This window comes from Bos indicus, chromosome 2, assembly GCF_029378745.1.
Source record: "Bos indicus isolate NIAB-ARS_2022 breed Sahiwal x Tharparkar chromosome 2, NIAB-ARS_B.indTharparkar_mat_pri_1.0, whole genome shotgun sequence".
In the NCBI taxonomy this organism is placed as follows: Eukaryota; Metazoa; Chordata; class Mammalia; order Artiodactyla; family Bovidae; genus Bos; species Bos indicus.
The window spans coordinates 76586389-76601007 of record NC_091761.1 but is presented as its reverse complement, the minus strand read 5'-3'; the positions used below and the strand labels follow the sequence as shown (position 1 = coordinate 76601007).

Below are 14619 nucleotides of genomic sequence, written 5' to 3'. Positions count from 1 at the left end.
GTGACAATATACAGACTTGATGTACTCCTTTTCCTATTTGGAACCAGTCTGTTGTTCCATGTCCAGTTCTAACTGTTGCTTCCTGACCTGCATATAGGTTTTTCAAGAGGCAGGTCAAGTTGTCTGGTATTCCCATCTCTTTCATAATTTTCCACAGTTTATTGTGATCCACACAGTCAAAGGCTTTGGCATAGTCAATAAAGCAGAAATAGATGTTTTTCTGGAACTCTCTTGCTTTTTCGATGATCCAGCAGATGTTGGCAATTTGATCTCTGATTCCTCTGCTTTTTCTTTTTTTTTTAATTTTTTTTTTTATTATTATTATTTTTTTACTTTAGAATATTGTATTGGTTTTGCCATACATCTACATGCATCCACCATGGGTGGAACACGTGTACACCTCTGCCTTTTCTAAAACCAGCTTGAACATCTGGAAGTTCACGGTTCACATATGTTCAGTCCCATCACTTCATGGCAAATAGATGGGGAAACAATGGAATCAGTGACAGACTTTATTTTCTTGTACTCCAAAATCACTGCAGATGGCAGCTGCAGATATGAAATTAAAAGACATTTGTTCCTTGGAAGAAAAGCTATGAAAAACTTAGTCACCACATTAAAAAGCAGAGACATTACTTTGCTGACAAAGGTCCAACTAGTCAAAGCTATGGTTTTTGCAGTAGTCATGTATGGATGTCAGAGTTGGACCATAAAAAAGGCTGAGTGCCGAAGAATTGATGCTTTTGAAATGTGCTGTTGGAGAAGATTCTTGAGAGTCCCTTAGACTGCAAGGAGATCAAACCAGTCAACCCTAAAATAAATCAATCCTGAATATTCATTGGAAGGACTGATGCTGAAACTGAAGCTCCAATACTTTGGGCACCTGATGCAAAGAGCCACCTCATTAGAAAAGACCCTGATGCTGGGAAAAATTGAAGGCAGGAGGAAAAGGGGACAACAGAAGACGAGATGGTACCACCAACTCAATGGACACCAGTTTGAGTAAGTTCCAGGAGTTGAAGGAAAAGGAAGCCTGGCACGCTGCAGTCCATGGGATCGCAAAGAGTTGGACACGACTGAGCGACTAAACAACAACATCATTATCCTCCCCTCAAATATATGCACTTCCACAGCTTTAGAGCTTATATTTTCCAATATTGTAGTTTCAGGTAGTTATTTACATTGAAGTTAACTAAAATCAAAAAAAGTTTAAAATGCAGCTCCTTATTCGTCTTTACTACATATTTAGTGTTCCAAGGCTACTGTAGCAAGTGACTACCATATTACAGCATGTAGCTAAAGAAAAGCTCACCATTGCAACAAGCCCTACTGGACAGTTCCAATTTAGGGAATTTATTTAGAATCTCAAATAAAGAAAGAAGAAATCAATAAGTATGACATTATTCCTCATAACTTTTGGTGCCTATAATTCATATCTATTTTTACAAATTATCCAAGCTCTACCATTTCACATATTCATTTCTGCATAACAAACCATGCCAAAATTTTGTGGCTTTAAATAATTACTCTACTCTTCCTCACAGTTCTGTGGGTTGATTATATCTCATCTAGATGATTCTTTTTCTAGTCTTACTTGAAGTTTCTTATACTTGTGATGCAATGGCAGCAGAAGTTGGGATGTCCAAAATGACTTCAGCCCCATGACTAGCATATTGAAAGATTCTTGACTTTACCTCCATGAAGGGAGGTATACTGGCATATTGGAAAGGTAGGGTTCATAGGGAGCAGAGGGAAACTGGTCCCCCTCTCATCCTTCCTGCCCCTCACTTTTCCATGCAGCCCCAGGTCTTCTCCTTCTGGAGGTGAGCCATTTTTGGAGAACATTTAATTCATCCTTTAATCACACTCCTCCACAAACTATTCTACCATTTGAGTCCACAGTTGCATAAATTTCCACAGGACTGTTGTGCTTCTAGCCTTCCTTGTCCATGTAGATGTCACATTGTCTTTCAAATCTTTCCTGAATTCATGCCTCTTTCTCCACGCCCACTAAACCAAAATATGTAAGTTTATTAAGTGAAGGAATTAGGTCTTGAGTATCTAATATCTTTGTACTACCCCAGACTTAAAGAACTTAGCTGTGTGCTCTGCACAAATTAATAATAAAATAATAACAAATAAATAAATGAACTTAATTCAACCTCCACAGCCACCTGTCCCAGATACCGCTGTGTCTGTTCAAAAGCAGAAAGGTGTCCATCAGTTCCTATGCAGGACAAAATGACAATGAACTTCGGAGTTACATGAACTAAGGTTTAAATCCCAGATCCAATGTCCCATTATTTCATATTGCTTCAAAAACAACCATAGGAGCTTTATAATATAATTGTGGAAAGGCCATAAATCTATGAAAAGCTGATTACAGAATAAAGAGTAAAACATAGTTCAAGACAATTCTAGCGAAAATAACTCTTAGAGGAATTACAACATGAGACTTCCAGTCCATATACTGCTAAGGAGTTCAGCCATTCCTTCTTTTTCACAGGAAGACTCAGTCTTACACACACATACACACACACACACTTATTTTAGGTGTTGAATGCCTCTAGACTCTTTAACGGAGAAGGCAATGGCACTCCATTCCAGTACTCTTGCCTGGAAAATCCCATGGGCAGAAGAGCCTGGTGGGCTGCAGAGTCTACCCTAGTGGGTCGTGAAGAGTCAGACACGACTGAGTGACTTCACTTTCACTTTTCACTTTAATGCATTGGAGAAGGAAATGGCAACCCACTCCAGTGTTCTTGCCTAGAGAATCCTAGGGACGGGGGAGCCTGGTGGGCTGCCGTCTATGGGGTCACACAGAGTCGGACACAACTGACGTGACTTAGCAGCAGCAGCAGCAGCAGCAGACTCTTTAAAGGCGTTAACCATATAGAAAAATTGTCAATGAAGACTGCCTAGATAATAAATTGTGCACATTTAAAAAATCTCAGCTGTAAGCATTGCAATTTGCTTTACTGAAAATCCAGATTTTAGTGATTCAGGATTGAACACCATAAAACTGCTTTTGTTGGCAGTAAAAATATTTTCACTACCTCAAGTCATCACAAACACCAAATGTAACTATTTTTCTTTCAATGCAGAGATGCTGGGATACTCAGACTCATAACCTACAAGGAAAAAATTTTATCAGCTGCCTTAGCCTTTGACACAAATATTTCTATAGGTGATTGAGATGATTTATGAGGGTACTAAGAAATAAAGTGTAAGCAGAAATAAGCCATTTTACAATATTTATTTTGCACAGCCCCCAAAAGAGTGAATAAGATGAGATCTCAGACAGGAAAATGGAAATAATGTGTCTTCTTTAATTTATACAACAGGCAAAAGGGAAATGAACCCCTTGCACTTTGGCAGTTGGAATTAAAAGAAGCATACGAGGGGATTTTCACCCAGGTGCATCTCAGCTCTCAAGTAATTTACATTTTGAAGATCAAGAGGCTTTATTAACCTATTTGAAGGTTGTGTACCTCAGAGGTTAACTAGAAATGTACTCAAATAGAGTTTTAATCCCTATGGCAGATATGAGAATTGAAAGCAGTAATAAAAGCAAAGGAAGGAATTTGACATTGGGTGAGTGCTAATATTTACAAATGCAGTAATGCCTTTTGCTGCTGCTGCTGCTGCTGCTGCTAAGTCGCTTCAGTCATGTCCGACTCTGTGCAACCCCAGAGACAGCAGCACACCAGGCTCCCCTGTCCCTGGGATTCTCCAGGCAAAAATACCTGAGTGGGTTGTCATTTCCTTCTCCAATGCATGCATGCATGCTAAGTCGCCTCAGTCATGTCCAATTCTGTGCGACCCTATGGACAGCAGCCCAGTCAAAACTGGTCAAGGTCTAGGGCCACGCATAGTAGATCAGAAGTCCACTCCATCACTGACTTGCTGAGGTGATCGTGAGCAAGTTGTTTGTCCTCCCAAATCTCACTTTCTCCAAATGTAAGACACAGGTAATAAGAGTTCATACCTTATAGGATAGTTGTAAGAATTAAATGACATAATGAATTTAAATCAATTAGTGTACAGCCTGGCACATACTAAAGAGTCAATAAAGGTTATATATAGATTTTTTTTTCATTTAATCATCACAATTAAAACCATCCACAAGGATGTTATCAGCACTTTACATCTAATGAATCAAAACTGCAATGAGGTATTACCTCACACCGATCAGAATGGCCATCATAAAAAGCTTATAAATAATGAAAGCTAGGGAGGGTGGGGAGAAAAGGAAACCCTGCTACACTGTTGGTGGGAATGCAGATTGGTGCAGGCACTACGGAGAACAGTATGGAGGTTCCTTAAAATTAAAAATAGCATTTTCCTGTGATCCAACAATCCCACCCCTTAGCATATATTCAGAGAAAAGTAATTTGAAAAGATACATGCACCCCTTGTGTTCACTGCAGCACAATTTACAACAGTTAAGACATGAAAGTCATGTAATTGTCCACTGATAGATGAATGGGTAAAGAGGATGTGGTGTGTGTATATACAGTGGAATATTATTCAGACATAAAAATGAAATGATGGTATTTGTAGCAAAAATGATGGACCTAGAGGTTATCATACTAAGTGATGTAAGTTAGAGAAAGACAAATATATGATATAACTTATATGTGGAACCTAAAAAAAAAATGTCATACAAATGAGCTTATTTACAAAATAGAATAGACCTATAGACGTAGAAAGCAAATTTATGGCTATCATAGGAGAAAGGGCCATGGAGGGATAAATTAGGAATTTGGGATTAACATATTCACAGTCTACATATAAAATATAAAATAAATGACCATCAAGGACCTACCAATAACTATAGGGAACTATACTCAGTACTTTATAATAACATATATACAATCCCCCCAAAAAAGCTTCCCAAATTCATACTGCCATCAGCTGACTTGCTTGCAAAGTCCATGCTTTTAGCCAATGTGGTCCAAAGTTTTTAGCTAGGAAGTCTCTAGCTTCCAGTCTGCATGAGAGAGTTAGCTCTCCAAGTAGAGAACAGTGGCCCCCTCCAGGTTCTGGTACAGAGTAAGGGGTATTAAATTTTCAATACCACAAATATTCAGTAGATAACTGTTGAATAAATGAAGAAATAGTAAAAACAGGTCCTGACACTTCTATTGCAATACACATGCACACATGCACAAGATTGCCTGCTCTAGTCATAAAGCCCAAGAATTTGCCTCTACCGAGTATGTGTTCAGACACCGAGGGGACCGTTTGTTAAAAGCAGTTTGTGGGCTTCATCTGAGTGACCACAACCCTCCACCGCAGACAGAGAGTTCCTGTCATTTCAGGGAGCGTCTGTTTACACATTTAGCTTTCACTTCCTTTCCCCAACCCAGATTCTAAACTATGACAGTGGGTCTAATGGGCTGTTACACTTTGCTAATTTACCTATTAATTTTGCAAATGGCCTGTTTCACGGAAGATAAACTTTATCCTTTGGAAACATGACATTCTTCAATAAAATCTGGCTATAAGGATCCAGGCGTTGTGCAGAAAAAGAAAATGAATTGTCCAAGGTGGCATTTAGCAGTTTACTGCCTCCCTGGTGGCATTGTGTAGATAAAATGATTACTCACTCAATAAAGTAAGGTGATTAGTCAGTCAATAAATGCTAGCTGCTGAACATTTCAAAGGATTGACTTGAGGGCTGTTTTCTTTTTCCTTTTCTATCATGAAAATGGTAGAAAACAAATGCAGTACACAATATAACCTACTGTGTCCAGAATTCAATAGGAGGTAGAATTTAAGATGAGCAAAGTCACACATATTCCCATGATTTCTAGTGATGAAGCAAACAGAAAAAATTAACATTATTAAAATTATTGGAACATGCTCAATAGACTTCCCTGTTTAAAGTGTTCACAGTGGATAACTGAGCAGTCGAAGTGATCACCTACATAGTGTTTGGGGAAACGGGGGGCACACCATTCCCCAGGTCGATGATATACACATTTCAGCCACACTGTATTTACAGAGACTCCTCAATTATTTAGATTAACTGGAAGAAAAACCTTGATTATTACTTTCGGGTTCTAAAACTAGTGGATACTAGCCTGCAAAATGTCCTCAAGTTAAAACAAATGAACCGAATATACACACACAACTATATGTATGACACTCTACTACCACCTATTTTATAACAACCAAAATCTGTAAAATCATTTTCAATAGATGAGAAAGTTTATGATGACACTCCAGTTGTTTGGCTATAAGTAAATACTGAGTGACTTCACTTTCACTTCTCACTTTCATGCATTGGAGAAGGAAATGGCAACCCACTCCAGTATTCTTGCCTGGAGAATCCCAGGGACGGGGGAGCCTGGTGGGCTACCGTCTATGGGGTCGCACAGAGTCGGATATGACTGAAGTGACTTAGCAGCAGCAGCAGCAAATATTGACAAAGTAAAAGAATCAATTTGCTTTGTTAAGTATCCCAATGGGTTGTATATTCTTTTTGCATCACTAATCAGCAACATCCTTTCCAGTAGCTGGTAACAAGGTGCAATTACTGCTAAACCCAGCCTATACTCTCCCAAGTCCAACATTGTAAAATTAGCACCTCTTCGAAAACGAGAAGCCTGGGCACCATAACTGGAGAGTAGCTCTCGCTTGTTACAACTAGAGAAAGCATGTACACAGCAACAAAGATCCAGCACAGCCTAAGCAAATTTAAAAAAAAACGAAAAATAAGAACTTAAAGAACTAGCAGAGAACTCCTCACTGCAGAAAATACAAAACACAGAATTAGTCTAAGATTGTTACTAAATGAATAAGCAACAACCAGGAAAATAGCAATAACAAAAACCCAGCAGAAAAACACAAACCTAGGACTGAAGAAAAAATCCAATAACAGAGTTGTTACAGCATGTTATCTAAAATGTCCAATTTTTAAAGAAATATATGAGACATGCCAAGAAACAGAAAAGATTGCTACATATGCAGGAATAAAAGTAATCCACGGTAGTTGCCCCACGGGACCTAGATGTAAACTTAGGAGATATGAAGCTAGTGGCCTAGAGAATTCCTACCAAAGGAGGCACTTGTAGGACCTATGTCTGATAACTGGAAAGATTAACTTTGGACATCTGGAAAATGCTCTCAGGAGCCCACTACATGGCAGGCTTTTGGCAGGCACAGAAATATGGATGGGAAAAATAAATCTTGGCTTTCCTACACATCTTACCCATGTAGCTGACTCAGACCAATAAAGAGAAGGTGAAAACCCAATGTCGCAGGGAACAGCAGCAAAGAGTGATGCTGTCAATGTTTCTGTAGAGAAAAGTACAGGAGGCCGAGGAAGCCAAGAGAAAGAGCCCAATCTAGGGAGTCCTGAAAAGCTTCCCAGAAGACACACCATCTGCTCTGTACTCAGTCGCGTCAGACTCTATGGGACCCTTTGGCTGTAGCCCACCAGGCTCTCCTGTCCATGGAATTCTCCAGGCAAGAATACTGGAGTGGGTTTCCATTTCCTTTTCCAGGGGATCTTGCCAACCCAGGATCTTGCCAACCTGTGTCTCCTGCATTTCCTGCACTGCAGGCAGATTCATTTACTACTGAGCCATTTGAAAAGCCCTGGACACCTAAGCTGCATCTTAAAGGACAAAGAGAAGTTGGGCTGAACCTCCTACAAATGAGAAACTTAGCATAGAGCCTGGAGATCATCTGACTAGAAGAGATATACTCTTTTTAGGATGCAAATTCAATAATCAGAGAAATTTTCTACTTCATAAAAACTTCAAAGTTACAGCCTGTAGCAACTAGTTTGTCCACAGACTAAATAGAAAATAGAGAGAGGGAGAGGCAGCTGCACAACTGGATGGATACTAAATCACCTGAAAATCTGAACAGCCATGTACCCAAAAGAATTAGCAAAGAAGTTCATTTTGCTTTAAACCCAAAAGAAGTAATTTTTTTTTTTTTTTTAATGGGACCACTTTCGAGAAAGCTGGGCTCTAGGCTCGGCTCTGGGATTTTCCCCAGTGGCTCAGAGGTAAAGAATCTGCCAGCAATGCAGGAGCCACAGGCAATGTGGGTTTGATCCTTGGGCCAAGGAGATCCCCTGGAGGAGGAAATGACAACACACTCCAGTATTCTTACCTGGAGAATCCCATGGACAAAGGAGCATGATGGGCTATGGTCCATGGGGTCTCAAAGAGTAGGACACGACTGAGCATGCACCCACCATCAGGCTCAGCTCTTCCTCTTACCTTGATTAATGATTTGGGGAAAGTTCCTTGACCAGTTTTCTCCCTTGTAAAATGGAGAATAAAGATTCCTGTCCTTTGGCCCTCACAATAGGGCTGCTCTGAGGATCACCAGAGGTGATGGTTTGGTAAACCTTGAAGTGTTTTAGAATCATTAGCTGTGAGCTGATAATGGTGGTATTATTTTCAATAGCCATGAAAAATTGAGGTGGCATGGCAAGCTTTTCTTATTAGGAAAGGATAAAACTCCTCCTTCCTAGATACTGCATTCCCCAGTTTGTACATCACCAGGAAGGGCCAGAGTTTAGCTCAGCTCAGCTACCTGAGATTTGTCATCTCCCAGGTTTATTTGTCTCCCCCACCACAGAGGTGCCTCCTAAAGTGGAGGGTGGTGAATTCTGCTGTGCCTTCCCAAGGCTTGCCTGGTTTTTGTGGCTTTGCCTCTGGCCTTTGCCACCTCGAGTAAGGACTATGTGGGTCAGGCAGACAATTCTCCCTTCTTTGTTATCCTGCTTGAAATGGGTTTGTGACAGAGATGTTGCCATGTGTGTGGGGTTCTGATGAAAGGTATACAATGTTCACTTTGCTTTATAAACATTTACTGAGTGTTTACTGTGTGCCAGGCCCTGATCTGGGGCTACCCATGTGGCACTAGTGGTAAAGAATCTGCCTGCCAAAACAGGAGATGCAAGTCTCCTGGGTTTGATAGCTGGGTTGGGAAGATCCCCTAGAGTAGGAAGTGACAACACTCCAGTATTCTTCCCTGGAAAATTCCATAGACAGTGAAGCCTGGTGGACTATAGTCCATGTGGTCACAAAGAGTTGGACACAACTGAGCACATGCACACACAAAGGCACTGATCTAAGCTATGGGGATATGAAGAGATGATGTTCATGTCCTGGAGGAAGCTTATTTTCTATTTAAGGTATACAGAATCTTGAATATTGAAAATCCTAAGGAATTAAACTTAAAAATTTACAGATTGAATAAATGAGTTTAAGAATCCAGCAGGACATAAGACAAATATACAAAATATAGTTGTATTTTTATATGCCAGCAATGAATAATCCAAAAATAAAATGAAGAAAATAGTATATAATAAAATAAATATATATATATATAATGATATTTATAATAGAATCAAAAAAGAAAAAAAAACTAGGAATAAATTTAGCAGAATAATTTCAAGATTCATGCACTAGAAAACATTGTTGCAGTAAATTAAAGAAGATCTAAATAAATGAAAAAAACATCCCATTGTTAAGGATCAGACAATTAATGTTGATGAGATGGCAATAACACTCCAATTGACATATATATCAGAACAATCCTTATCAAAATCAAAGCTTTTTCTTTGCAAAAATTGACATGCCATGGGAATTCTGAAATTTACAGGGTAATTCAAGGGACAAATGAGAGCTAAAACAATTTTGAAACAATATTAATAAAGTTAAAGGATGCTTACTTCCCATTTGCACAACCTAATAGAGCACTATAATACTTGAGGCAGTGTGATGTTGGAATAAACACAGATCAATGGAATATAAATGAGATTCCAAAACAAGGCCTTTACATTCATAATTACATCATTTTAGACTAGGGTAATTCACATCTATGCCCCGACCACTAATGCTAAAGAAGATGAAGTTGAACAGTTCTGTGAAGACCTACAAGACCTTCTAGAACTAACACCCAAAAAAGATGTCCTTTTCATCATAGGGGACTGGAATGCAAAAGTAGGAAGTGAAGAAACACCTGGAGTAATAGGCAAATTTGGCCTTGGAGTACAGAATAAAGCAGGGCAAAGGTTAATAGAGTTCTACTAAGAGAACGCACTGGTCATAGCAAACAGCCTCTTCCAACAACACAAGAGAAGACTCTACACATGGACATCACCAAACGGTCAACACCAAAATCAGACTGATTATATTCTTTGCAGCCAAAGAAGGAGAAGCTCTATACAGTCAGCAAAAGCAAGACCAGGAGCTGACTGTGGCTCAGATCATGAACTCCTTATTGCCAAATTCAGACTGAAATTTAAGTAAGTAGGGAAAAGTACTAGACCACTAGGTCATTCAGGTATGACCTAAATAAAATCCCTTATGATTATACAGTGGAAGTGAGAAATAAATTTAAGGGACTAGATCTGATAGAGTGCCTGATGAACTACAAACAGAGGTTTGTAACATTGTACAGGAGGCAGTGATCAAGACCAGCCCCAAGAAAAAGAAATGCAAAAAAGCAAAATGGCTGTCTGAGGAGGACTTACAAATAGCTGTGAAAAAAAGAGAAGCAAAAAGCAAAGGAGAAAAGGAAAGTTATACCCATTTGAATGCAGAGTTCCAAAGAATAGCAAGGAGAGATAAAAAAGCCTTCCTCAGAGATCAATGTGAAGACATAGAGGAAAACAATAGAATGGGAAAGACTAGAGATCTCTTGAAGAAAATTAGAGATACCAAGGGACCATTTCATGCAAAGATGGGCTCAATAAAGGAGAGAAATGGTATGGACCTAACAGAAGCAGAAGATATTAAGATGAGGTGGTAAGAATACATGGAAGAACTATATAAAAAAGATCTTCATGACCCAGATAATCACGATGGTGTGATCACTCACCTAGATCCAGACACCATGGAATGTGAAGTCAAATGGGCCATAGGAAGCCTCACTATGAACAAAGCTAGTGGAGGTGATGGAATTCCAGTTGAGTTATTTCAAATCCTAAAAGATGATGCTGTGAAAGTGCTGCACTCAATGTGCCAGCAAATTTGGAAAACTCAGCAGTGGCCACAGCACTGGAAAAGGTCAGTTTTCATTCTAATCCCAAAGATAGGCAATGCCAAAGAATGTTCAAACTACCGCACAATTGCATTCATCTCACATGCTAGTAAAGTAATGCTCAAAATTCTCCAAGTTAGGCTTCAACAGTATGTGAACCATGAACTTCCAGATGTTCAAGCTGGATTTAAAAAAAAGGAGAGGAACCAGAGATCAAATTGCCAACATCCGCTGGATCATGTGAAAAGCAAGAGAGTTCCAGAAAAACATCTATTTATGCTTTATTGACTATGCCAAAGCCTTTGACTCTGTGGATCACAATAAACTGGAAAATTCTGAAAGAGATGGGAATATCAGACCACCTGACCTTCCTCTTGAGAAATCTGTATGCAGGTCAGGAAGCAACAGTTAGAACTGGATACAGAACAACAGACTGGTTCCAAATAGGAAAACGAGTACATCAAGGCTGTATATTGTCACCGTGCTTATTTAATTTATATGCAGAGTACATCATGAGAAACGTTGGGCTAGAGGAAGCACAAGCTGGAATCAAGACTGCCGGGAAAAATATCAATAACCTCAGATATGCAGATGACACCACCCTTATGGCAGAAAGTGAAGAACTAAAGAGCCTCTTGATGAAAGTGGAAGAGGAGAATGAAAAAGTTGGCTTAAAGCTCAACATTCAGAAAACTAAGATCATGGCATCTGGTCCCATCACTTCATGGCAAATAGATGGGGAAACTGTGGACATAGTGAGAGACTTTACTTTGGGGGGCTCCAAATTCACTTCAGATAGTGACTGCAGCCTTGAAATTAAAAGACACTTAATCTTTGAAAGAAAAGTTATGACCAACCTAGACAGCATATTAAAAAGCAGAGACATTACTTTGCTAACAAAGGTCTGTCTAGTCAATGTTACAGTTTTTCCAGTAGTCATGTATCAATGTGAGAGTTGGACTATAAAGAAAACTGAGCACCAAATAATTGATGCTTTTGAACTGTGGTGTTGGAGAAGACTCTTGAGAGTCCCTTGGACTGCAAGGAGATCCAACCAGGCTATCCTAAAGGAAGTCAGTCCTCAATATTCATCAGAAGGACTGATGTTGAAGCTGAAACTCCAATACTTTGGCCACCTGATGCGAAGAATGGACTCATTTGAAAAGAACCTGATGCTGGGAAAGATTGAAGGTGAGAGGAGAAGGGGATAACAGAGGATGAGGTGGTTGGATGACATCACTGACTCAATGAACATGAGTTTGAGTAAACTCCTGGAGTTGTTTGTGGACAGGCAGGCTGGCGTGCTGCAGTCCATGGGGTTACAAAGTTTCCTATACAACTGAGTGACTGAACTGAACTGAGACTAGGATAGTTGGACTACTGAATAGTCCAACTATAAGCTAGTTCAATTTTCATAATCTATCCAAAACAATTAACTTGAACCCTTATCTTGCACCATAAACAAAAATAACTTAAAAAGAATCTTAGATCTAAATTGAAGAGCTAATACTATAAAAATCCTGGAAGAAAACACAGGAATAAATCTTTATGACTTTGGATTAGGTAATGGTTTCTTACATATAACACCAGGAAACACAAATGACAAAATAAAAAATAAAAGTGTAAATTGGATATTTTTAAAGAGCTGAGCATCAGAGGACCTCATCAAGAAGTGAAAAGATGCCACAGAATTGGAAAAAATATTTTCAAATCACATACAAATGTATCTAATTTTACTAGGTTTTGCTTTTTGTGCTTCATGCTATGTTTTTTGCACAACTGAAAGTTAGTAGCAACCCTTCTGTTGCCAGATAATGGTTAGCATTGTTACCAATAAAGAATTTATTGTATAAAGTATGTGCATTTTTTAGGTATAATTTTATTGCACACTTAATAGACTACAATGTAGTATGAACATAACTTTTATATTCACTGAGAAGTAAAAACTTCATGTGACTTGCTCTACTATGATTTTTCTTTACTGCAGTGGTCTGAAACTGAACCTATAATATCTCTGAAGAATGCCTACTTCTGATTAGAGAATATTATTCAGAATATATTTAAAACTCCTATGCATCAACAATAAAATGATAATCAAATTTTAAAATGTACTAATAATTTGAATAGACATTTCTTTAAAGAAGATATAAAAGGTCCCAATAAGCATATGAAAAAGTGGTCAGCAACTAGTGATTAGGAAAATTACATGGTCACAATGAGATACCACTTCACACCTACCTGAACAGTGAAAATAAAGACAGAGGATCAGAAACAGCATGGATATGTTAAAACTGGAACCTTCATACACTGCTGATGGGAGTGTAAAACAGTAAAGCGACTTTGGGAAATGGTTTGGCGGTTCCTCAAAGTGCTAAACACGGAATTTCTATATGACCCAGTTATTTCACTCCAGGTATATATCCAAGAGAAATTAACACCTATTTCTCTTCAAAAAGTGTACATTAATGACTATAGCAGCATTATTCATCTTAGCCAAAAATGTGGGAACAACTTAATGCTCATAAGTTGATAAATGGATAAAGAAAACATGGTACATCCAAATATCAATAATATGTTAATGATTAATATATGGAATATTAATTGACAACAAGAGAATTAAACATAGATACATGCTACCACATGGGTGAATTTTTGAAATGTTATGCTAAGTAAAAATTTCCAGTTATGATAGATCATATATCATATTGTATGATTACATGTATGTGAAATGTCTAGAATAGGAAGGTAGATTAGTATTTACTTGTCATTGGGACATTGTGAGTGGTAAGGCAGTTTGGAAGCTAGAATGGAGAATATAAAAATACATAGGGTATTATTTTGGATAGGTTAAAATATTCTTAAAAATTAGACTGTAGTGATACTTTCAACTTTATGAATATACCTAAACCAGGAACTATAGACTTTGAATGAACAAATCTCACAGCATGTTACATACATTTTTATAATTTTTTTAATAGCACCTTATTATTGTGAAGATGTTTTAAGGCTTTGAAGTCAGGAGAAAGAAAACTGAGTTGATATCTCTACTTATCCCACATAGCTAGCTGTGCAACTGTAGCAATTTCTACTTCCATTTGTACCTCAAGGGCTTTTCTACAAAATCAGAAAAATAGTATGGGTGATGATTAAAACATTATTGCACAAAGTAATTAGCCTGATTTTCTAGCACAGAGTAGGTGTTCAATAAATGGAGGTTGCTTTTATTATCCTGGTAGAAACTTTATTTTGTACGCAAAGTGGCCCCTGTGAACTAAGCTTATTGAGAATATTAAACATAGGTTGGCTGAAATATTTAGAAAATCAAGTTAAGAGCCAGAAAAAAATGTAACTCACAAATATCTTTACCTTGTGATGTTAATTACTGATACCCTATAAGGAATTGCGGATTTATCACTCAGTAGTTCTCATTTTACCCACTCCAGTGTTCTTGCCTGGAGAATCCCAGGGACGGGGGAGCCTGGTGAGCTGCTGTCTATGGGGTCGCACAGAGTCGGACACGACTGAAGTGACTTAGCAGCAGCAGCAGCAATTCTCATTTTAATAATCATCATTGGTACTACCACCACCACTATAATCATT

The 14619-nt window shown here is 38.4% G+C and overlaps 1 protein-coding gene across 1 annotated transcript in view; it reads right to left on the bottom strand.

Moving 5' to 3' along the window:
- The window catches only part of CNTNAP5 (contactin associated protein family member 5), a 1031770-nt gene that overhangs the window by 261552 nt on the left and 755599 nt on the right, over window positions 1-14619 (bottom strand). The window lies entirely within an intron of this gene.